General features: G+C 38.6%; 1 protein-coding gene across 3 annotated transcripts in view; it reads right to left on the reverse strand.

Annotated features, from left to right (window-relative positions):
* The window catches only part of Sply (Sphingosine-1-phosphate lyase), a 485520-nt gene extending 471878 nt beyond the window's left edge, over positions 1–13642 (reverse strand). The window contains exon 1 of one of the 3 annotated variants that reach the window (XM_090378845.1): positions 13546–13642. The gene's annotated coding sequence lies outside the window, so the exon portion shown is untranslated. Of the gene's footprint in view, positions 1–13016; positions 13094–13301; positions 13375–13545 lie in introns of those variants that run through there. The other 2 variants (XM_090378847.1, XM_090378846.1) reach the window with 2 other exon arrangements.
* Between the last annotated feature and the right edge of the window lie 9642 nt (positions 13643–23284).

Genomic DNA, 23284 nt, shown 5'->3' on the forward strand with positions numbered 1-23284 from the left:
AAGTGACAGTTACATTTTAATGCGCAATTCTAGGTTTTACACTTGGTGCATAGCAACCCCAAAATAAATTGTGGATGAAGAAAGTAATATACAGGCAGATATGAAGTTTTCTGAGAGTGCAAACAGGCAGGCAGGAAAGCCTGTAGTGTTCTATAGACAACTAATCAAACATTATCCTGTAGAGGTATGAAGATTGTGGTCCCACTGTATAAGGCAATTGAAAGACTACATTTTGAATACAATGTTCAATGTATGGAGATCTCATAAGAAAAAAAAAAATTTGAGCTTCTTGAAAGGGTCCGAGGTAGGGCAACTCGCAGTGTGAGATCGACAAAAGAGGACCATATGATAATTGGATGAGTGGGATTACGATTTGACTCTAAAAATTACCTATGCAGCAGCTCACTTAAAAATCCTACAACCCTGAAATAAAAAGTCACTTAAAGTTAGCAAGAGCCATTTAAAAATCGTTAGCAGGTAAAACTGGGATTTGTCACCCTTTTTAGAAACTGTCTGAATATGAGCAAATTTCTAAGCAGAAGGAAAAACACCTTTTTTATTATTATCATTAGCCATGTGGTGCAAGGAAGCCTGAGGATTATGCTGCACCAGCCAAAAGGAAATTTCAGAATTATTCTGAGAGAGAGAGAGAGAGAACATGAGTCAGAAGTAGAAGGTAATCATCAAGAAAGAGAAGAATGATGATATCCAGCTCAGGACCCTGGGTGTGCCAAGCCCATACTCAGCAGATGTGAGCCCCTGGGGTTTTGGAATAAAAAATTGCAAAAACATGAACAGGACAGGAGTAAGCTCAGGGGCATAGATATTGAGAACTAGTGAAGAAATACCATTAGGACCTGGAGCTTTCTTAGCATCAAGATTGGTCAAAATCTTTCTGATATCCTTTTGACGGAAGACCATAAGAGGCACTAAATTGGAGTGTACTCGGAATGGTAGGAGGTAGTTTACCAAGATCATCAATAATACACAAGTCAGAAGAAAACTAGGATGTTAGAATAACAGCTTTATCTTGGGCTTAAGTGGCAATAGAAACATTTCATTTAGAAAAGTGGGAATAGAAATCACAAAAGTTGCTGCAAACAGGTTTGGCAAGAGACCAGAATGCTCAACTCTCATTTGGACAAGAAACAGGTTTTCCACTTTTAGCCTGTTCAAAATCTAGTTTGGGCTGATTAATAACTGCTCTACAATTTATGCGAGCTTCAGTGTAGGCAGAAGATGAATCTGGAAATTAGGATACAAGCCAACAGCAATAAGCAACATTCTTATCTTAAACAGCTTTAGCACATTTATTGGAAAACAATGGTTTAGATAAAGGATAAAGATTTTAAGATGGAGAGTGAAATAATGGATTTCGTCACAACAGGAATAATTTAGCACCAGCATTAGTTGTAGCATAGGATGCAAGAAAGCAAGATTAAACAGCATCAGCCAAAACAATTCTGATTTCACCTATCCATTCACTCTAAAACTTTGTCTACTTCTTCCAGCATCTATTTAAGATATCTAACTTCCACGGTGGAAGCTTGTTCCAGCAATCAACCACTCGCTGGCTAAAGGCAAATTTTCACACATCTATTCTGCAACTGTCTTTCTTCAATTTGAATTTATGCCCCCTCAAATACGTAATATAAGCAAGAGAAAGAATCCCATCAGCTTTCAGCTTCCTCAAACCATTTAAAGCCATATATACCTCAATTAGATTATCTCACAGATGCCTACGATCCAAATGCTGCAATTTGCAGAACTTAAAGTTTTTTTTTGTAACAGCAACCCTTTGTTCCCCCAAATCAGTCTCGTTGCTCTTCACTGTACTCATTCCAGCAGTTCTATATCATTCCTAAAATGAGGCCCCCAGACCTCTGTGCAGTACTCAAGGAATACCTTATTTTTGCTGCTAGCAAAGTTCCTGTATATCATTGACAAGACCCCATGAGCTGCTTTGGCAACCAGTCTGCAATGATCAGCAAATTTCATATCACACTGCAAAATTACTCCCAGGTCTTTTATTCTCCACTAACCCGAATGTAGTACAGAACAGTTGGTACATTAGTCTGGAGTTAATGCTACCCATATGCAATACTTTACGATTGTCAATGTTAAACTTCAATTGTCACCTCTCAGCCTATCTGCCCAACTTAGAACGAAAAGGACCTGGGAATAATTGTGCAGTCAGATATGACGTTTTCTAAGCAGTGCAGACGGTCTGCAAGAGCAGTTCATGTTGTCTTGTCAATGATATATAGGAATTTTTCTAGCAGGGGTAATAAGAAGTGATTATCCCATTGTATAAGGCAATGGTCAGGCCACACCTTGAGTACTGTATACAGGTGGTCTGGAGGCCTCATTTTAAGAAGGATGTAGGGCTGCTGGAACGAGTACAGAGAAGGGCAACAAGATTGGTGAAAGGAACAAAGGGTTGCTCTTAAGAAGAAAAGCTTAAATTTTGCAAATTAGTGTCTGGAGACTAGGCACCTACAATGTGATTTGATTGAGGTGTATAAGGCCTTGAATGGTTTGATCATGCTCAATGCTGGTGTGATTCTTCCTCTTGCTCAGAATAATCGCCTGAGAGGGCATAAATTCAAATTGAAGAAAGACAGTTGTAGAAAAGACAGCTGTATGAAAGATTGCCTTTAGCCAGCAGGTGGTTGATTGCTGGAACAAACTTCCATCTGTCATTGTGGAGGTTGAGAGCTTAAATAAATTCAAGGCAGAACTGGACAAATATTTTGAGCGAATGGATGGGTGAAATAAGGGTGTTTTTTTTTTTTTTTTTTTTGTTTTTGCTGATGCTGTATAAGCTTGCTTTCTTCCATCATATGCCTTTACTGATGCTAACTTTTTTAGATCCTCTTATACTACACTACAGTCATTACTACCACTAACAACCCTCTCAACCTGTATCAATATCATTAACACATATAGAAAACAACAATGGATCCAACAGCGAATCTGGCAGACTCCACTAATAAAATTAGTCCATGAAGAGTAGCATCCACACTGTCTCCTCCCACCCAACCATCCCTTTATTCATAGCAACAACTTGCCCTTAATGCATACTGCTCAAGGTTGTAGAGTAATCTTCCATGTGCAACAGCATAAAAAGCTTTCCTGAAATCCAAGTACCCAGGTGGTTATAAAATAAGTTTCCCTATTCAGAAGGCCCTAGTGTCAAAACAATTACAATCAGCATTGTGAAAATCGATGGGCATGCCATTTAGGGTATTGGGAAGGGATTTGTAAAAGAAAAAAAATTAGTTCAAATTTCTGCCACCAGAGGAAAAACGGCACTGCACATATGTAAAAGTTCTTATTTACTTCAAGACACGCTACTTATGCAAATGATATCCTGTTAGATAAAAGCAGAAAGGCCAACGCCAATAACCATTATGGCTCTTACAAAACAGGAACGTGCTCTTTTAGTAAAACTGTTCAACCAGAATAATAGTAATGCTAATGCAGCGCTAAATGAGTATCGGAAAGTTAAAGGTTCACATAAAGGACCTTTGAAAACTAATAAAGAAATTTGAAGCGACCAGAGAGTTAGGTGTAATTCCAGGCAGAGGACGACCATGTATCGGAATGGAGGTAATGGATGAAGTGGCAGTTGCAATGGCTTCCAGGTCAGAATGTGAAACGCTACCAGTCAGTAGTGCCACAGGTATGTCAAGAGACTTGAACCTTCCTTGGTCTACTGTACGTAAAGTGCTTCGAATAATTTTACACTGGTTCCTGTATAAGATTCACGTAGCGGAAGAACTAAAGTCTTGTGATCAGCAACAGCGAATAGACTTTGCGTTACGATTTCTGGCTCATATGGAACTTGACGATACATGGGCTCGAATGATCTTGTGGTCTGATGATGCACATATCCCTCTTCATGGGGCTGTAAATGCACAAAACTGCCAAATATAGGGAACTTCTCGTCCATCTGCTGTGCATGAAAGACCACTACAAAGTCCATACTTTACACTATGGCGTGGATTCACAGCAGACCATTTTTCTTTGAAGCATCTTTACCTCATGGCCCCATAAGGTGTATGGTACTGCACTCTTCTAAGAGATCGTATTATTCCCGCTCTGCAAGAAACGCAATGCTTGGAGACTGCTGTAGTGTCTATGCAAGATGGTGTCCCTCCTCACATTGGTCAACAAGTGAAGGAACTGCTCCGTTCAACATTCGGAAATGATTGCATCATTTCTAGAGACTTTTAACAGTTCTGGCCAGCCCAATCACACATCCCAATCCCTGTGATTTCTGGCTATGGGGATAACTAAAAGACAGAGTTTACAGTGGCAGCATACAGCCGCTTGTCAATTTGAAAGCAAGCAATAAACAGCATGTAGCCAACATCCCCAGTGAGATGCTATGTGAAACTGTGTCACATGCATTCCTCCATTTTCAGAATGTCATCTCAAGTGAAGGAAAGCACATAGAACAATATCTGCAGATGCCTAAGTTCTGATATTAAAATCTAATCCTAAATTAAGTATTGCATCTCATGTTTACAGTGGCAATTCCTTCCGTGGTGGCAGAAATTTGAACTTTTTTTTTATCTTCTACACATCGCTTCCGCATACCCTAAATGACATACCCACCGATTTTCACAGTGCTATCTCTAACCGTTTTGACACTAGGATCTCCTGAATAGGGAACCTTATTTTATAACCATCCAGTATACAATATTATACTGGGTGGTTATAAAATATTTTTTGCATCCAGTTCCTTTGTGACCAGATCATAGTATCCAATCAAATTGGATTAGTTCAGACACAAATTGGTTCAAATTGTCAAGACAACTGCTGTTCCTCCAATGCTACTTTAACCAGTGACTCCATTATATTTCCCGGAACGCAAGTTAAACTAACAGGTCTATAATTATTCATGTCAACCTTTGATCACCCTTTGTGAATGGGGAACTATTTGCTCTTCTCTATTTTGTGGGAACCTCCCCTGAGTCCAAGGATCTCATAATTATAACTAAGGGTTTGCTTACCACCTCTGCTGCCTCATTTAATATAACAGAATAGATTCCATCCACCACAGGTGCCTAATGTTTAACTTCCAACAATTTCTCTTCCACTTTGCTTTCAGTTATTATTAGCATTAGCATTAGTAGAGGCATTTGATGCAAGAAAGCAAGCTTATGTAGCATCAGCCAAAAAAAAAAAAAAACCCACTTCCACTTCACCCCTCTGTTCGTTCAAAATACTTGTCCAGCTGAGCCTTAAACTTATTTAGGCTATCAACCTCCACTACAAGGGATGGAAGTCTGTTCCACCAACCAACCAACCACCCGGTGGCTAAAGGCAAATTTCCGCACGTCTATCCTACATCTGTCTTTCCTCAATTTGAATTTATGCCCTCTCAGGTGATTTTTCTAGAGGAAGAATCCCATCAGCACTGAGCATGCTCAAACCATTCAAGGCTTTATACACCTCTATCAGATCACCTCGCTGGTGCCTAGTCTCCAGACACTGTAATTTGCAAAACTTAAGCCTTTCTTCGTAAGAGCACCCCTTTCTTCCATTCACTAATCTTGTTGCCCTTCTCTGTACTCGTTCCAGCAGCTCTACATCCTTCTTGAAATGAGGCCTCCAGACCTGTATACAGTACTCTAGGTGTGGCCTGACCATTGCCTTATACAAGGGAATAATCACCTCCTTATCCCTGCTAGAAAAATTCATATATATCATTGACAAGACACCATGAGCTACTCTTGCAGCCCGTCTGCACTGCTCAGAGAACTTCATATCTGCCCGCACAACCACCCCCAAGTCCCTTTCATTCTCTACCACTGTCAGTGTAGTACCACAGAGTTGATACGTTGCTCTGGGGTTGCTGTTTCCCATGTGTAGTACTTTACATTTGTCAATGTTAAAGTCATTGTAAAATCATTTTGCTCTCTGTTAGAGTTTGATAAATTTCTGGCCTTCTAAACTTCAGTGCAAGAATGTAGATAAAAAAAAAAAAAAAAACACTCATTCAGTTTGTCAGCTACCTGAGCAAGATCATCAAGAGTCGAATCATCGATATCAAGTGGATAATCAGATTCATCCCCTTCCTTCTAGAGTTTTAAATAAAGAAGTCTTTGCTGTTTTTCTTTGCATCCTTTGCCAAAGATTTCTCATAATCTGCCTTTGCCTGCCTAACCTCCTTCATTACAAACTAGCTTATATCTACCACAGGTTCTGTATTGCCCGAAATTTTACAGGCATCCCATCTTCTCTGCCACAAGTTTCGGTAGTTCATCTGATATCCATTTAGGCCCATACTTTGAACAGTATTTGTTAGTTGGTATGAAAAGCCTAGTAGCTTCCAAGATTAATTCCTTGAATGCTTCTCATTTAGAATTTGCTGTTGGTAACATCATCAGTTGGTCCCAATGTGTAGAATTTAAAAACTGTCTGAGACCACCATAGTATAATAATTTTCACGAATGCAAAAATTCTTTACCCCTCAAAGTAGTTACATCTTTAAGTAAATCCCTCTTTGTACTCTGATCACTGCCACCTTTTATCTGTAGATTCTTAATGCATGAATAATTACTGCCGATATTCAGATCAAGAATATTACTCCCTCCGGTTGCCTCTCGATCATGCTGCTGTAGAAACAGTCATCCAATAAATCCACAAGTCTTGCTAGTGTTCAAGTGACCAATCCACAAGTTCCAGTCAATACCTGGAGAGTAAAAATCCCCTATTACAAGGCATTCGGATTTACTGGCCCACTATTTCTCTGTACAGTTTTTTGTTGTATTCAGAGTCATCATGTCACACCAAACTGACTCAATATTGCACTGGCCACTCGTGTCAACTGGGCGTAGATATTGTGTTTCCTAACTAATAGCATAATCCCTCCTCCCTTCCTATCCTGTCTGTCCTTTCTGCACATGCGGTACTCCCCAAATTCAAATTCTGCATTCTTTTATCTGTGTGACAACACCTCTGATGTCCCAACATAGCTACCTTTGATGTCTTGATCAGCACTTCAAAATTCGTCAAATTTACTTACTATACTCCTAGGATTAATGCAAATGCAAGTATACATATACCTGTTCTTGATCTTAGTTATCAAAACCTAGCCCAAGTATATACTTGTTCTATGACTCCTCCCACCAGCAGTTCTAGAAATATCCAGTAACTTGCATTCCAGTCTGCTACTCATTCCAATAGAAGCAGTGCAAGAATCACTTTCACCTCTGCCTACAGCTATTGTTAAGCTAGCAGTTTTCCGACCAGTCTAACACTGCCTCAATAGCATCAGCATATATTCTTGCACCCTTTCTATTTAAATGTATTTATTTAGTATTTCTACACTCAAAAACCAGGTCATCATGCCTCTCCCACTTATAATGCTATGTGAATATGATAGTGGAGCAAGAGCATGTTGCTTATCCAATAGGTAGCTAATAAGAAGGCATGGATAACTGGTCAGGTGTTTCAGGACTGGTTTACTAATTTTTCAAGAAAGACTGAGCACACTGCTAGGAAACTAACCATTCAAGATTCTGCTCACTGTAGATAGCACCACTTTACATCCAAAGCACCAAAATGTTAACAGGAGAGACTGCTTCTACAGGTAGAAGCATTTAAGTGGGATGCAATTAAATAGAAAGGGTGCAAGAATATTTGCTAATGCTATCGAGGCAATGTTAGGTGGTTCAGAAAATTGCTAGCTTGGGGGTATACACGGACTAACAGCAGCCACTGGCTACTGTTAATCTGTTAGTCCGTGCATCTACAAAAATCACAACAAAAGATGGAAGCACCTGTTCCACCAATCAACTACCCACAGGCAAAAGGCAAATTTCCGCACATCTATTCTACAACTGTCTTTCCTCAATTTGAAACTGTGCCCCCTCAGGTTCTTAGTCTGAGCAAGAGGAAGAATCCCATCAGCATTCAGCTTGCTCAACCCATACAAGGCCTTGAATGTTTTATTTATTATAAAATAAATAAATAAAACATTCAAGGCCTTGTACACCTCAATCAGATCACCTTGCAGGTGCCTCCTCTCCAGGCGGTGCAATTTGCAGAACTTAAGCCTTTCTTGGTAAGAGCACCCCTTTGTTCCTCTCACCAATCTTGTTGCCCTTCTTTGTACTCACTCTAGCAATTCTACATCCTTCCTAAAATGAGACCTCCTGACCTGTACACAGTACTCTAGGTATGGCCTGGCCAATGGGATTATCACCTCCCTGTCCCTGCTAGCAAAATATAAGGAATGAAGAACTGGAATTTGGAGAGTACAATGTGTACAGGAAGCACAGATAGGATAGGAAGGGAGGAGGGGTTATGCTATTATTTAAAAAACACAAAATCCAAGGAAGTGCAGCCAGTCAACATCGCTGGACAGTGCAGTGTCGAGTCAGTTTGGTGTGACATAAGCACTTGGAGATCAAAATTGAGAGTAGGAGTGTGTTATAGGCCTAATGACTCTGATGAGTACAATAAAAAACTGTACAGGGAAACAGTGGGCCAGTAAATCGGAGAGTCTTATAATGGGGGATTTTAATTTCCCGTATACTGACTGGAATTTGTGGGTTGGTCACTCACACACTAGCCAGGCTTTTATGGATTTATTGGATGACTGTTTTCGACATCAGCATGTTCGATAGGCAATTAGAGGGATTAATACTCTTGATCTGATTATCAGTAGTGATTCTTCATGCATTAAGAATCGGCAGATAAAGGAACCACTAGGTGGCAGTGATCACAGTGTGCTCAAGTCGAATTTACTCAAAGAGGTAACTACCATCAAGGGTAAAGGGAAGGGTTTTTTCCTTTTGTAAAGGCCACTACAGAGGTCTGAGACAATATTGACAATCTATACAGTGGGACCAACTGATGATGTTACCAACAGCAAATTCAAAATGGGAAGCATTCAAAGAATTAATCTTGGAAGCTACTGGGCTTTACATACCAACTAAGAAATACTGTTCAAGGTTTAGGCCTATATGGATTTCAGATGAACTAATGAGAACATGTGGCAGAGAATAAAAATGCATGGGATACATATAAATTAATGGGTGACATGGAAGCCTATGATAGATATAAGCTGATCTTGTAACCAAGTCACAAGGTAGGCAGGCAAAGGCAGATTATGAGAAATCTTTGGCAAAGGATGCAAAGAGTTCTTTACCTATGTAAACTCTAGAAGGAAAGGGATAAATCAGATTGGTCCACTGGATATCGATGGTTCAACTACTGATGATCCTGCTCAGGTGGCTAACAAACTAAATGAGTATTTTCCATCTACATTCGCACATGAGGAGTTATTCAGGGAGGTGAATGCCAGCAGTGAATTAAACTCTGGCAGTGAGCTAGATGATTTTGTAATAACTGAGAGGAAAGTGGAGGAGGAATTGTTGAAGATAAACATAAGAAAGGCACCCGGGTTGGATGGGATCTATCCAATTATATTGAAGGAGGCAGCAAAGGAAGTAAGCAAACCCTTAGCCATAATTATGAGAGCTTCCTTGGACTCAGGGGGGGGGGGTACCCATGGACTTGAGATGTGAAAATGTGACCCCAATTCACAAAGGAGGATCAAAGGGCAATACAAGTAATTATAGACCTGTTAGTTTAACTTCTGTTCCAGGGTAATTAATGGAGGCAATGGTAAAAGAAGCACTGCAAGATCATCTAGACAAGACTTCAGTTACAGCTCTGAATCAGCATGGTTTTGTTAAGTGGAAGTCTTGTCTGACCAATTTGATTGGATACTATGATGTAGTCTAAGAGGTACAAGCTAAAGGTTATAATGATTTATGCACCGATATCAAGCCATAATGAAGAAGAGGTTGAAGAAATGTACACAGAAATTGAGAGTCTTCTAGACGATCCGAAAACCCACTACACTATCATTATGGGGACTTCAATACTAAGGTTGGAAAGAGACAAAACAGTGGAGAAAAGGGAGCTAGAGGAAATTTTGAAATTGATGAAAGAAATGAAATAGGTGAAAGACTTGTGGAATTTGCAGAATCTTGAGGATTGTCAGTAATGAACACTTTTGTCAAGAAAAGGGTGAACAGAAAGTGGACATGGAAAAGCCCAAATGGAATAATTATTAATGAAATCGACTTCATCCTCACTAATATGATTGTAATATCATAATAGTGAGGATGAAGTAGATTTCATTAGTTGTTAATCCATTTGGGCTTTTCTTTGTGCATCTTACCATCCTGAACAAGGTAAATATTGGAAGTAATCACAGAATGCACACTTGATATAGACGTAAAAAAAGAAAGGAAAAACTGACTCGAGTAAATAATACAAAGGTCTTTGAGATAACAGAAGAGGAGAAAAAGCAGTATGTACTGGAACTTAAGAACAAGCTTGAGTTTCTGGAGACGGCTCGGGACCAAGATATCGACGAGGAATATTACAACTTTCTGAAAGTCATAAAGCCCAAGAAGGTAAAATTAGTCAAGAAACTTGTCATGATGAACCAAAGACGACAAATGAAGAGCAAGAAAAACACTGACAAGGAGAAAACTGAGTATACTGAGTTATGCAAAGCCATTAGAAAAAGACTCAGAGAGGAAATAAGAAAATTTAACACAAGAAAAGTAGAATAAGCATTAAGGGAAAACAAAGGATTTAAATCAGCAGCCATGAACAATAATACAGAAAGACAAATGATACTGAAACTGAAGAATAGCGATAGTGTACTTATAAATAGCAGAAGACTACTATAAATAGTTATGCAAGGAGCGAGGGAATGATGAAGGGAAAAATCTTAATCAGTGGGGAAGATGGATCGCAAATTAGTAACACATACAACATACCTCATATCCTTCCTGATGAGGTAGAACATGCATTGAAGAAAATGAGGAATTAGAAAGCACCGGGGAAGATGAAGTTACTGTAGCATTGTTAAAATTGGGAGGAAGAGACATACACAAAAACTGGCAAAACTCTTCACAAAATGCATTATAAAAGGCGTGACACCTAAGGAGTGGAATAATGCAATCATAGTTTTGCTGCATAAGAAAGGAGATAAATCAGAAATTGGAAATCATAGACCAATTAGCTTGTTATCCCACATCTACAAGTTGTTCACAAGGATCATTATTAACAGAGTAGAAAGAATACTTGATGAGAATCAACCGAAAGAGCAAGCTGGCTTCAGGACAAGATTCTCAACTATGTATCACCTTCATGTAATGTCACAGCTAATGGAGAAAGCAAATGAATATAAAACAACATTATGCCTGGCATTTGTGGATTATGAAAAGGCATTTGACTCCATACAGCACATGGCAATGTTTCAGGCACTGGAAAGACAGGGCACAGATACCCCATATATAATGATTTTTAAGAAAATATATGAGAATGCTACCTCCTTTATAAGACTAGACGATCTTTATAAGACTAGACAAAGACAGCAGTAAATTTAAAATTGAGAAAGGAGTTCGACAAGGAGACACAATATATCCGAAGTTGTTTACTGCTGCCCTTGAGGAAGCTTTCAGAAGATTAGAATGGTCACAGAAAGGAATCTATGTGAATGGAGAGTACCTAAACCATTTATGATTTGCAGATGACATTATGATCATAAGCCACGATCCCAAAGATTTAGAGGAAAATCTTAATCAGTTATGCAGAGTTAGTAAGGACGTTGGACTAAGGATGAATATGGCTGAAACAAAAGTAATGATGAACAAGTATGCCACAGAAAGGGAAATAATGATTGAAGGAGCAGTAATTGAAAAGGTGGAGTCATATACTTATCTGGGACAAGTCATTGGCTGGAAGTCAAGAGAAGAATAAATTTTGGATGGACAGCATTCAGGAAATATAGCCACATACTGAGGAGCAATATCCCAATTTGTCTGAAACGTAAAATAATGAACCAATGTATACTCCCCACCATTACTTATGGAAGTGAAACTTGGGCACTCACCAAAAGAATGGAAAAGAAGCTGAGAACTACACAGTGAAGAATGGAACGAATTATATTGGGAATCAGACTGTTAGATAAGAAGAGAAACACATGGATTAGGCAGCAAACTGAAGGACATTCTTATCAAAACTAAAGAACTAAAATAGTCTTGGGCAGGACACAGCTTGAAGACATGATGACAGATGGACTAAGAAAATAACAGAATGGTACCCAAGAGGAGCTAGAAGAAAACCTGGAAGACAACAACGGAGATGGACAGATGAAATTCATGAATTTGTGGGTAGTAAATGGATGGCTATTGCATAAAACAAAAGGAACTGGAAAGTTGCTGGAGAGGCCTTCATCTTGCAGTGGATTGAAAATGGCTGATGATGATGATGTGGTCACAAAGGAACTGGATGCAGGGAATAACTTTGATATCATATATTTGGATCTTAGAAAGGCTTTTGATACTGTTGCACATGGAAGACTACTACACAAATTGGAGCAGTGTGGCATTGGAGGCAAATTGCTGCTATGGATAAAGGGATGGTTCAGTGAGAGAAGACAGAGTGGTAATCAATGGACACTGCTCTTCGTGGACTAATGTTATTAGTGGAGTCCCACAGCGTTCAGTCCATTGTTGTTTTCTGTATTTATAAATGATATTGATGATGGTATATCAGGCTTAATAAAGAATAATTGTATTAAGGAAGGAAGATACGAAATGGAGAGTACCTAAACCAATGTACGAAAAGGAAGATAACATAGATTATGGATCAGGAACACTGCATTAGCAAAACGTACCCTGCAGCCATAATGTGTATATAAAGTATATTGCATGTTATAAGTGTGAAGAAAATTTTGATTTAAACCTATTGAATATACGGTATACACTGTGAACTCGACTAAATGGATATATATATGGGCGCGTACACACACTAAAAGCGCGAATAAACGACATAAAAAAAGAATTTTTCACCACGTAACGTCATTTCCTAATTATATTGAAAATTATATAATTTGATATTCCACCAATATTTTACCCATTCAAAAGAAATTAAAAAATATCGAGTTAATTAATTAAATTACTTCTTACAACGCAATCAATATGATCCAATGTGCAAACTTTACGATCCCTCCGACTCTCGTAATGGACCTAGCTGAGTTGTAATTTTTCACAAATTTTGTTCATCCGTAAAAAAAAAAAAAATAGTTAACGCTAACACATGCTCTTGGACAGATAACTAGTTCTATTCTATTCGGCAATTACTAGAAAATACTAAGCAAATCATTGTTACCCGTTGTGTTTTACTCGATCTATACAAATAAACACGAAATGATCAGTAAATATCGATAATAACAAATGCGACTGCATAGTTACCTAATCAGCACCAGAAATGAAATTCGCTGCGTATGAACGATGGATTTTTCTCACTTAAAATGAAAAAAAAAAAAAAAAATCTACCTGTTGCATGAGATCACTAGCTCAAGAAGCAGAATTTACAGTATCGCTAAAAAAAAGAAAAGAAAAGAAAAGTCAAGTCACTTAAACCCTGCGATTTAAACAATTACCACAAGGAAATAATACACAAATATGAATATTAGTAATATCAAAGAAAACATACGCTTGTTTAAGCCATGGCCAAGTCATCCTAGATGAAATGGTAATCCTGCACTTTAGTGTCGTGAGTCACGGTCAGCACGCAAGTCACCGCCAGCTCCCTACTCTGACGGACAGTTCCGACTTGCTGAGCATGCGCGACACTCATTCTGTATGCCGGTCGGTGTGTTGAGAATTATCACGGAGCATGCGCGACACTCATTCTGTATGCCGGTCGGTGTGTTGAGAATTATCACGGAGCATGCGCGACACTAACTCTATATGCCGGTCGGTGTGTTGAGAATTGTCACGGAGCATGCGCGACACTCACTCTATCAGCCGGTCGGAGAGTTAATTGTCATGGAGCATGCGCGACACTCACTTTATCTGCCTGTCTGTATACTAGCAATGTTCTACGTACTTCAGTATTTTTTTTTTTTTTTCGTTTTCAAAAAGAATAAAAACAATTTCCTGACTACACTAGAATTTGATAATAAAAATAAGTTGATAGTTATAAAAAAAAAAAAAAAAAAAATAATGGACAAACCTATATATTTTTTTTCGTTTTCACAAAGAATAAAAAACAGTTTCCTGACAACATAACAATTTGATTATAAATACAGTAAACCCCCGCTATTCGCGGTATCTGTATTCGCGGTTTCGCGTATTCGCGATCGCCGATTTAATATAAAATGAAACAAAAAAATGTGAATTTTAAAGCGCCGTGAACATTTTCCGCCATAAAAAAACATGGGCGTGGCTAAAATTATCTTTCCCGGTCAAAACAGCGCTCAGTGGGTGAGGGGAGAGGGGTGACAAAATCGCGAGCGTGGATGTTTCCCGCTAATCCAGTATATGTTCAGTATGTGTTATGCGCTTGTCATGGAAGGTTTCGTTGTTTGCTTTTAATTTATAAATTGATATGCTTTACAAAAGTGATAAATCTGCCGTTTTGCAGTTAAAACAGACTTTTTCGAGTGTGTTAACGGAAGAAAGTGACTTTATTGTGGACAAGTTCTTTCTAACCCCTACAAAAATATGGCTACGAATAAAAAGAGAAATGTGAAAATATCAAAGAAGGTGACGACATTAGCGAATAAAATTGAATTATTAGACAAAATTTCTAATGGTGAAAGTGTCTCCTCAGTGGCAAAGCATTATAAAATCAATGAGTCAACGGTACAATCAATCAAAAAATCGGAAGAAAAAATCCGCCGTAGTGTCCGTGAAAACACGCTAATTCTTCAAAAATTTGTTCTGTAACTCGTGATGTTAAATTAGAAAAAATGGAAAAGGCTTTAAATCTGTGGTTGGAAGACCGAATTCAAAATAAAATTCCGTTAAGTTCACTCATCATTCGTGAAAAGGCAAAATTCCTTTATCAACACTTTAGCGAAACTGGTGATAGCACTTGCGGGATAAGTTTTTTTAGCTATAGCAAAGGCACTGGATTGAAAGATTTGTTTGAAATTTCTAATAAATATTAAATTGTTTCTTATTTTCATTTCGATGCCATATGCTTGCATTTCACTATGTACTGTCTATGTACATAGTCATATTATGAAGGTACACAAAATACATAAATAGACAAAATTTTAGACTAGTTTTTCTTATATATTTCATACTTTGGAACGGAACCCCTTAATTACTACGGGAGCCATAACTCAGTATTCGCGTTTTCGGTATTCGCGACATTTCTCAGGAACGTAACCCCCGCGAATAGCGGGGGTTTACTGTATAGATAAGTTACAGAAACGATAATGAAAATAGGTAATTATTATTTTCAGGTAATACATTTTGTATTGCTGAAAATAATAATATCAGCATATTTTGTGATTTTTTGTATATATTTGTGAATTAAATACACTTGTGAAAAGGTGAATTAAATAAAAAAACATATTATTACTTACTAGCGCAATAGTGCAAGGAAGCCTAAGGCTTATGCTGCACCAGCCAATAAAATTTCTGAGTTACCCTGCGAAAGAGAGAGAGAGAGAGAGTCAGAAGTAGAATGGCATCACCAAGAAAGAGAACAATGATGATATCCAGCTCAGGACCCTGAGTGTGCCAAACCCATACTCACCAGATGTGGGCCCCTCGGAGTAAATACAGTAGTGCTATAGATCCAATGATTTAACTTTCTATCTATATATACACATGTATATATATATATATATTAAACTTCCCAAAAAGTATGGTAGTACATTTGTTAAAAACCATTTCAAGTGACAATAAACTGAACATGTGCGATGAAGACGCATTATTTTAATTACTACATATATGAGAGCTTACGCATGCTCAATTTTTCCTACGTTCTATTAATATTTTAGAAAAAACAAGGAGTTACCTTTTATTCAGTCAGAAGGATTTATTCAGAGATTTATTCTTTACCAAATCTCCTTACGCGAATAAATTACGATTAATGATACGTTGAAGCAAAATTACATAATTTAAAAACTCATAATGTGTTCCTCACTATTGACACACGGACAGTACAACGCCCCAGGATCACAGCGGAGAACCCCAACCCGATCCCAGAAATATCAACCCCTCCCCCCCATGCAACCTCTAGTGAAGGAAGGCATTTTGTCATAAACGCGAAAATGGAATAAAAGTACGAGAATACTATTAAAATGAAATAAAAGAACGATAAAACAATAAAAATTCCTCCCTGTATACGAATAAAATACTACTTGCACTTTCACAATGGTGGGACTGTTCGTAATCCTGGGTATAACCTCCATGCACAAGCACACGGTGGGTGACCACCCAGGTGTGAACCAACGTAAGCATGGGTCAAGGCGTAGCGCTCACACCACATGGGGGAATGCCACCCCTCTGTGTTACCTGGCAGTACTAGGTGGTAGATGACTCTCATCAACCGGTGCAATACCACCACTTTGCTTATTGGAGGCTTGAAGTGGTGGAACCCATGTTTAGTCTCCAGAGCTAAGTTCTGGTCAACCCTTTCCCATCTCTTCCATCATGCAGTATGATTGATGACTTTAGAGGTTATGATGAACATCGTGGGCAGATCCAATCTTCCTTACATTTCGAGGTCACAGCTCTAAAACGGTATTCGCAGGTTGGCCGCTAGTACACTGGACCGAACTTATTGGTAACTCTCTAGGAGGTTTCCGGATCACCTAGTGTTTAATCTTGCTACCTCTACTCTGCCAGATAGTAAACCGAAGGGAGTCTGAGTAGTGTGTATGCGGGGGACATTGTCGAAGCCACGTTATGTCAAGGATCTGGGTATATTCTTACCATGTGTATGCCATATCCAAAAATTTCATTACTTCATACAGCATGTCCCACCCACTTTTTCTTACTATTGAATACACCATGAATTGTCAAACTAATAGAGTAAGCTTATCTGCGAAAAGATCTAAACCTCCCAAACACTTCCTAATTCATTTCACAAATATACGTGGTCTCAATTCTAACCTGAACGATGTCCATTTCCATTTGAAATCTGCCAAACACCATGTACAAAGGGCGACACAAATAATTATAGACCTGTTAATTTAACTTCCGTTCCTGGAAAATTAATGGAGGCACTGGTTAAAGAAGCACTGCAGGATCATCTAGACAAGACTTCAGTCATAGCTCAGACACAGCATGGTTTTGTTAAGGGGAAGTCTTGCCTGACCAACTTGATTGGATACTATGATGCAGTCACAAAAGAACTGGATGCAGGGAATAACTTTGATATTATATACTTGGATCTTAGAAAGGCTTTTAAAAAGAAGTACTATCCCGTGAACGGGTGTTCCTTGGCTGTGGCAAAAAAGCATTTGGTTACCATAGTAACCAAATGCTTTTTTTGCCTAGGCTACGGGCACACCACACAACATTGCACTCACAGCTCTCCAACCTGTAGTCACTGTGCCCGTAGTGGGCACGTCATTGCAGAGTGTCCACACAAAGAGGAACAGCCTATCTGCATTAACTGTAAGAGGCACAAGAGGGCTTCACAGCACTCGGTGAGAGATACAACCGGCCCTGAATACCAACGTGCCCTGGAAATAATACGGCTCAGAACTGCTGATGGAGAGTAAACCGAACAACTCTTCATTTCAGATGAATCAGAATAAAACATCTCCTGATGATGTTCACTCTCATTCTTTCCTCAGCACTCCACAAAACCTTAAATTTAAAGTTCTTCAAATCAATGGACATAGGTCGCGAATCGTCGCGGATGAGATTCGGCTGGCTGCAGAGCAAAACGCCGTGAATGTGGTCTGTATCCAGGAGCCATACTTCTCGAAGGGTCAGTTTGGGCATATCTCCAAGATTATGGGCTATTCCATTTATGCTCGAGTGGTACAACCTGTGCCCCATGACCCTAAAACATGCATCATCATTTTAAACAGAGATTTAGATGTAGTTGTTGTTCATAGTCTCTGTAACAAACTGGCAACCTGTGTGCAAATCACATTCTCATCTCTCTCCTTCTATCTTCTGTCAATCTACTGTCCCCCTTCTGCAGACTTCAACGACTCATTAAACTTCTTGGAGTTTGCGCTCAACTTCCTTAGCTCTAGGAACATCCTGATTACTTCGGATGTCAATGCAAAGTCCCATTTCTGGTTCAATGCTGTTTCTGACGCCCGAGGTCTTCTTCTTGAGGACTTTATTATAAGTCACAACCTAGCAGTCCATAATCGACCAAGCCAGCTCTCCACCTATTGCAGCTCAACTGGAGAGTCGAACATTGACGTTACAATCACCAGCAATGACTTAAATTCACGCATCAGTGACTGGGTTACAATTCCAGATTGGACACTCAGTGATCACAGAGCCATTGTGTTCCACACCTCTGTCGATGCGCCTAGCCGCAACTCACCTAGAACACCAGACTTCGTCCGATTCTGCACAAAAACTGTTTACTGGGACTCTTTTGATGCCTCCATCACTAATGACTTTCCATCAAACCCTCCAGACAGCTTCAGCTTAACTTCTGCAGAAATTCTAGCCCAACTTATCCAACAATTTCTTATAAAAGCCTCCTATAAATTAGCAAAGAAAAAGACCATCTGCTCTAAAGTCCGCTCCTGGTGGTCCCAGGACCTTATTACTCTTCGCAAATCAGTTCACCGAGCTCGACGGTTATATCAGCGACACCGCAATTGGCCTGCTGACGACGTTATGCTATTATATAATGACTACATTGCAAAAAAATGCCTTCTGTAAAGCAATTGCAACTAGAAAAAGAGAAACCTGGACCATCTTTGTAAAAGAATCCAACAGCAAAAACCCATGGGGCCTCATGTACAAGATAGCTCGGGAGGGAATATTTACCTCTGATGTCCTTGGTACTGTTACCACTGAGACTCATGAAACCTCTGGCTGGAAAGACTCTATCAACCAAATTCTTGATAACTTATTCCCTATGGATAATCCTTCTGAAGATTCTCCAGAGCATATGGCAATTCGGGAGGCAAATAACAAATACACCATTGAAGAACGTACTGAGCCATTTACTTTAGAGGAACTTACCTAGGTGGTCAAGACTATATGATTGAATATGTGTTTTTTCTCCGGCTGTTAAAATGAAGACCTCTCTACTTGCTCTTGCTCTTCAATAAATGCCTCATGGAAGGCATCTTTCCCTCTGTTTGGAAGGTTTCTTTGCTCCGTCTTATCAAAAAACCAGATAAGTCTGCCTCAAATCCACGTGCCTACAGACCAATTGCGTTGCTTGCTAATCTAGGGAAGATCTTGGAGAGGCTTATGGCTCTTCGACTAACAGCTCTGTTTCAACAACAAAATCTCTTTTCTCCCTGTCAATATGGCTTCACCCCAGGTCATTCTTGCGAGGAGGCCTTGTCTGACTTTGTCTGGCACATTATAAATTCTAAATCCAAGTTTGAACTAGCTATTATGGTCGACTTCGAGGGCGCCTTTGACACTTACTGGTGGGACAGCGCCCTTGAACGTCTCCGGTCTGCCAGATGCTCCTTTCATATGTATAAATTATTTCAAAACTATTTCTCTGACCGCTCAATAATTGTCAAGTCCAAATTCTTCGAAATCTCTAGGAAGGTTTTTCGAGGGTGCCCCCAAGGTTCAGTTCTGGGGCCTCTTATCTGGAACATTGTGCTTCAAGACTGGCTGGGCCACTCTCTCCAGAATTGCAAAATTTTTGCTTTCGCCGATGACCTGACAATTGTGGTCTCAAGGCAGTTCTCGTGCAGTGTTGGAGGTGAATGCAAACCAAATTTTAACTGACCTTTCCACCTGGTCATTGGCTAACAAACTTAAAATTAATCCAGCGAAAACAAAAATGATGCTTTTTAAATCCAAATTAGATCTCAGGCGGCCTCCCCATGTCAATACTTTTGGCAAGCAGCTTCCTATAGTCACTGAGGCAAAACTCCTTGGGATCATTATTGACCATAAGCTTTCCTTCTATCCTCATTTGATTCACATAAGTACCAAAATCAAAAAGTTCACAGGGTCAATTATTCGAATTTCCAGAGGAGAGTGGAGTCTCTCTAGGAAGTCACTCTTTCTCTACTATAATGCTGTTTTCCTGCCCATAGTAGCTACCACCCATACTCATATAAAAGGTCAATCATGCTAACGAAACACACATGTTTCGTTAGTTTCATTCCACCCTGTGCTTAGCGAAAAGTTTTAGTCCGCTTAAGGGAGGAATTCTTTAATTTCATTATTTCATCGTACTTTTATCGCATTTTAGTAGTATTTTATTCGTATTACAGGGAGAAAAATTTTAATTTCATCGTTTTATCGTTTTTTTATTTCATTTTAATTATTCTCGAAAGTATTCTCGTACTTTTATACCATTTTAATAGTAATTTTAATTTTATTCGTATTCTAAATTCGCGTTTATGACAAAATGTCCTGCTTCACTAGAAATTGCATGGGGGGTTTGATATATCTGCGATCGGGTTGGGGTTCACCGCTGTGATCCTGGTATATTGGATTGTCCGTGTGTCAACAGTGAGGAACACATTATGAGTTTTTAAATTATGTAATTTTGTTTCAACATATCATTAATCGTAATTTATTCGCATAAGGAGATTTGGTAAAGAAGAAATCCTACTGATTGAATAAAAGGTAACTCCTTGTTTTTTCTAAAAAAAATATTTTAATTGAATTTTTCTCCCTTTTGCGGACGCGAAATCATCAATAATTTTATCCTAATTTATGTTTCGTGCAACATGAGTTTCAACACAATTCATATATTGGTTAGTCGTTCTTATCCAGTTGTTGATCTAAGGTGATTTTTAATCAGTTTGAGTTTACTCGAGGGCCTTTCACCCTACTATTATAGGCAGGGTAAGAAAAATTCGTAACGCTATTTCTGTGTTTGGATAAGTTTCGATAACACCATACTCCTGAATCAATTGGGAAGATACACGTATATATAAATATATACACAGTAGATAGAAAGTTAAAATCATTGGATCTATATCATTAAGTACTATATGTATTTTTATTTAACCTTTTCACAAATGTAATAATTCACAAATATATACAAATAATCACAAAATATACTCATATTATTATTTTTAGGCAACACAAAATATATTACCTGAAAATAATAATTAAAAATTAATAATAATTAGCTATTTCCATTATCGTTTTTATAACTATCTACTCATATTTTTGCAATGAAATTCTTATGTAGTGAGGAAATTGTTTTATTCTTTCTGAAAATGACAAAAAAAAGTATATGGGTTTGTCCATTATTGTTTTTATAACTATCTACTTTTATTTTTATAATCAAATTGTTATATACCAGGAAATTGTTTTTTATTCTTACTGAAAACGAAAGAAAAAAAAAATTTACCGCACGTACTGTATGTATGCGTATAAAGTAAATACGTCATGGACACGTATGAAGTCAGTGTCGGGCATGCTCAGTCAAGTCGGAACTGTCCGTCAGAATACGAATCACACCAGGTTGGAGCTGGCCGTGACTTGCGGGCTGACCGTGACTCACGACACTAAAGTGCAGGATTACCGATGAAGCTGGGAGCTCAGTTGTACGGTTTAGAGGGCCACCCTTCTTTTGTTAAACTATATTAAATGTTGCATGTTCGCTTGTGTTGCATCCAACGCACACTCTTTTTTTCACAGCTCTGTTCCTCTGGACAATAACGGTGGTTTGCGAATTTACAAAGGGCCGTGCAATTATTGAGGAGACCTACGATTCTTATTACACAATGTGCATAGCTTCTGAAGTTCTTCACCCCTCCTCCCGATCCGCCAAAGTACAGGCAGTTCCCGCTTTACGAGTCCTTTTTTTTTTTTTTTTTTTTTAAGTATTAACTACCAAATCGAAAATATGAACATTAATTACAATAAATAAAAACTAAACATTCACATGTACGGCATTTTAAACTGCGCGCGTAGCTACATAACACAGTACTTGTTTGTTCAGGCAGAGAGATAAGTAGAGAGGTCTCTTAAAGAATTTTGGAAAGTATTCCATATTTTAGATGCAATCAAAATAAAACGGGCGTGAGACAAAATTTCAGAGACAACCATGAAGTTTGTTTTGAATAAACTCTTTCATCAGGTTATTGATAACTGTGAAGTATTTCAAGAACCAACAGAGATCGTACAAAAAAAATCAGAAGCGGTCGTAAATGTTGCTAACCAATTGCAGCTTGAGGTTTCTGCAACTGACATCACTGATTTGTTTCAAGAAAACAATGGACAGCTCACAAATGAAGACCTCATTGAAATGGCAAAATGTGAAGAAGTGAAGAAGAAGAAGAAGTTTTAAAAGTTGAAACTCCTGTTCATTCCTTCACTCTCAATGGGCTTGACGAAGCATTTCAACACAGTAAAAGCAATTGAGATTTTCGAGTCATAACATTCAAATTTTGAGCGTACTAGAGAATTTGTTACAGATTTAAAAAATGCTTATGCATGCTACGTGAAATTTGTAAAGAAAAGACTGTCTGGAAACAAACGACTCTTGAAGCATTTCAAATTAACATGATTCCTTATGCTTCCAACAAGCCAAGAATGGGTGATGAACCTTCAACGAGTGTACATTTAGCATTAGCATTAGCAAAGGCACATGATGCAAGAAAGAAAGCTTACATTGTACCAGCCAGAAAAAAAAATCCACTCGCTTTGAATCTATTTAAGCTATCAACTTCTACAACGACAGATAAAAGTTTGTTCCACAATCGACCACCGGCTGGCTAAAGGCAAACTTCCACACATCTATCCTAAAATTGTCTTTCCTCAATTTGAATTTATACCCTCTCAGGCTATTATTCTGAGCAAGAGGAAGAATCCCATCAACATTGAGCATGCTCAAACCATTCAAAGCTTTGTACATCTCAATCAGATCACCTCGTAGGTGCCTAATCTCCAAACTGTAATTTGCAAAACTTAAGCTTTTCTTCGTAAGAACAACCCTTTGTTCCATTCACTAATCTTGTTGCCCTTCTCTGTACTCGTTCCAACAGGTCTACTTCCTCCTTAAAATGGGCCTTCAGACCTGAATACAGCACTGAAGGTGTGGCCTGACTATTGCCTTATACAAGGGGGACAATCACCTCCTTATCGCTGAAAGAAAAATTCCTGTATATCATTTACAAGACAATATGAGCTACCCTTGCAGACCATCTGCACTGCTCAGAAAAGTTCATATCTGCCTGCACAATAACCCCCAGGTCCTTTTCACTAACTACCACTGTCAGTTTAGTACCATAGAGTTGATATGTTACTCTGGCGTTACTGCTTCCCATATGCAGTACTTTACATTTGTG

This window comes from Mastigoproctus giganteus, chromosome 8 (assembly GCF_048544385.1).
Source record: "Mastigoproctus giganteus isolate SK-2022 chromosome 8, ASM4854438v1, whole genome shotgun sequence".
Taxonomy (NCBI): Eukaryota; Metazoa; Arthropoda; class Arachnida; order Uropygi; family Thelyphonidae; genus Mastigoproctus; species Mastigoproctus giganteus.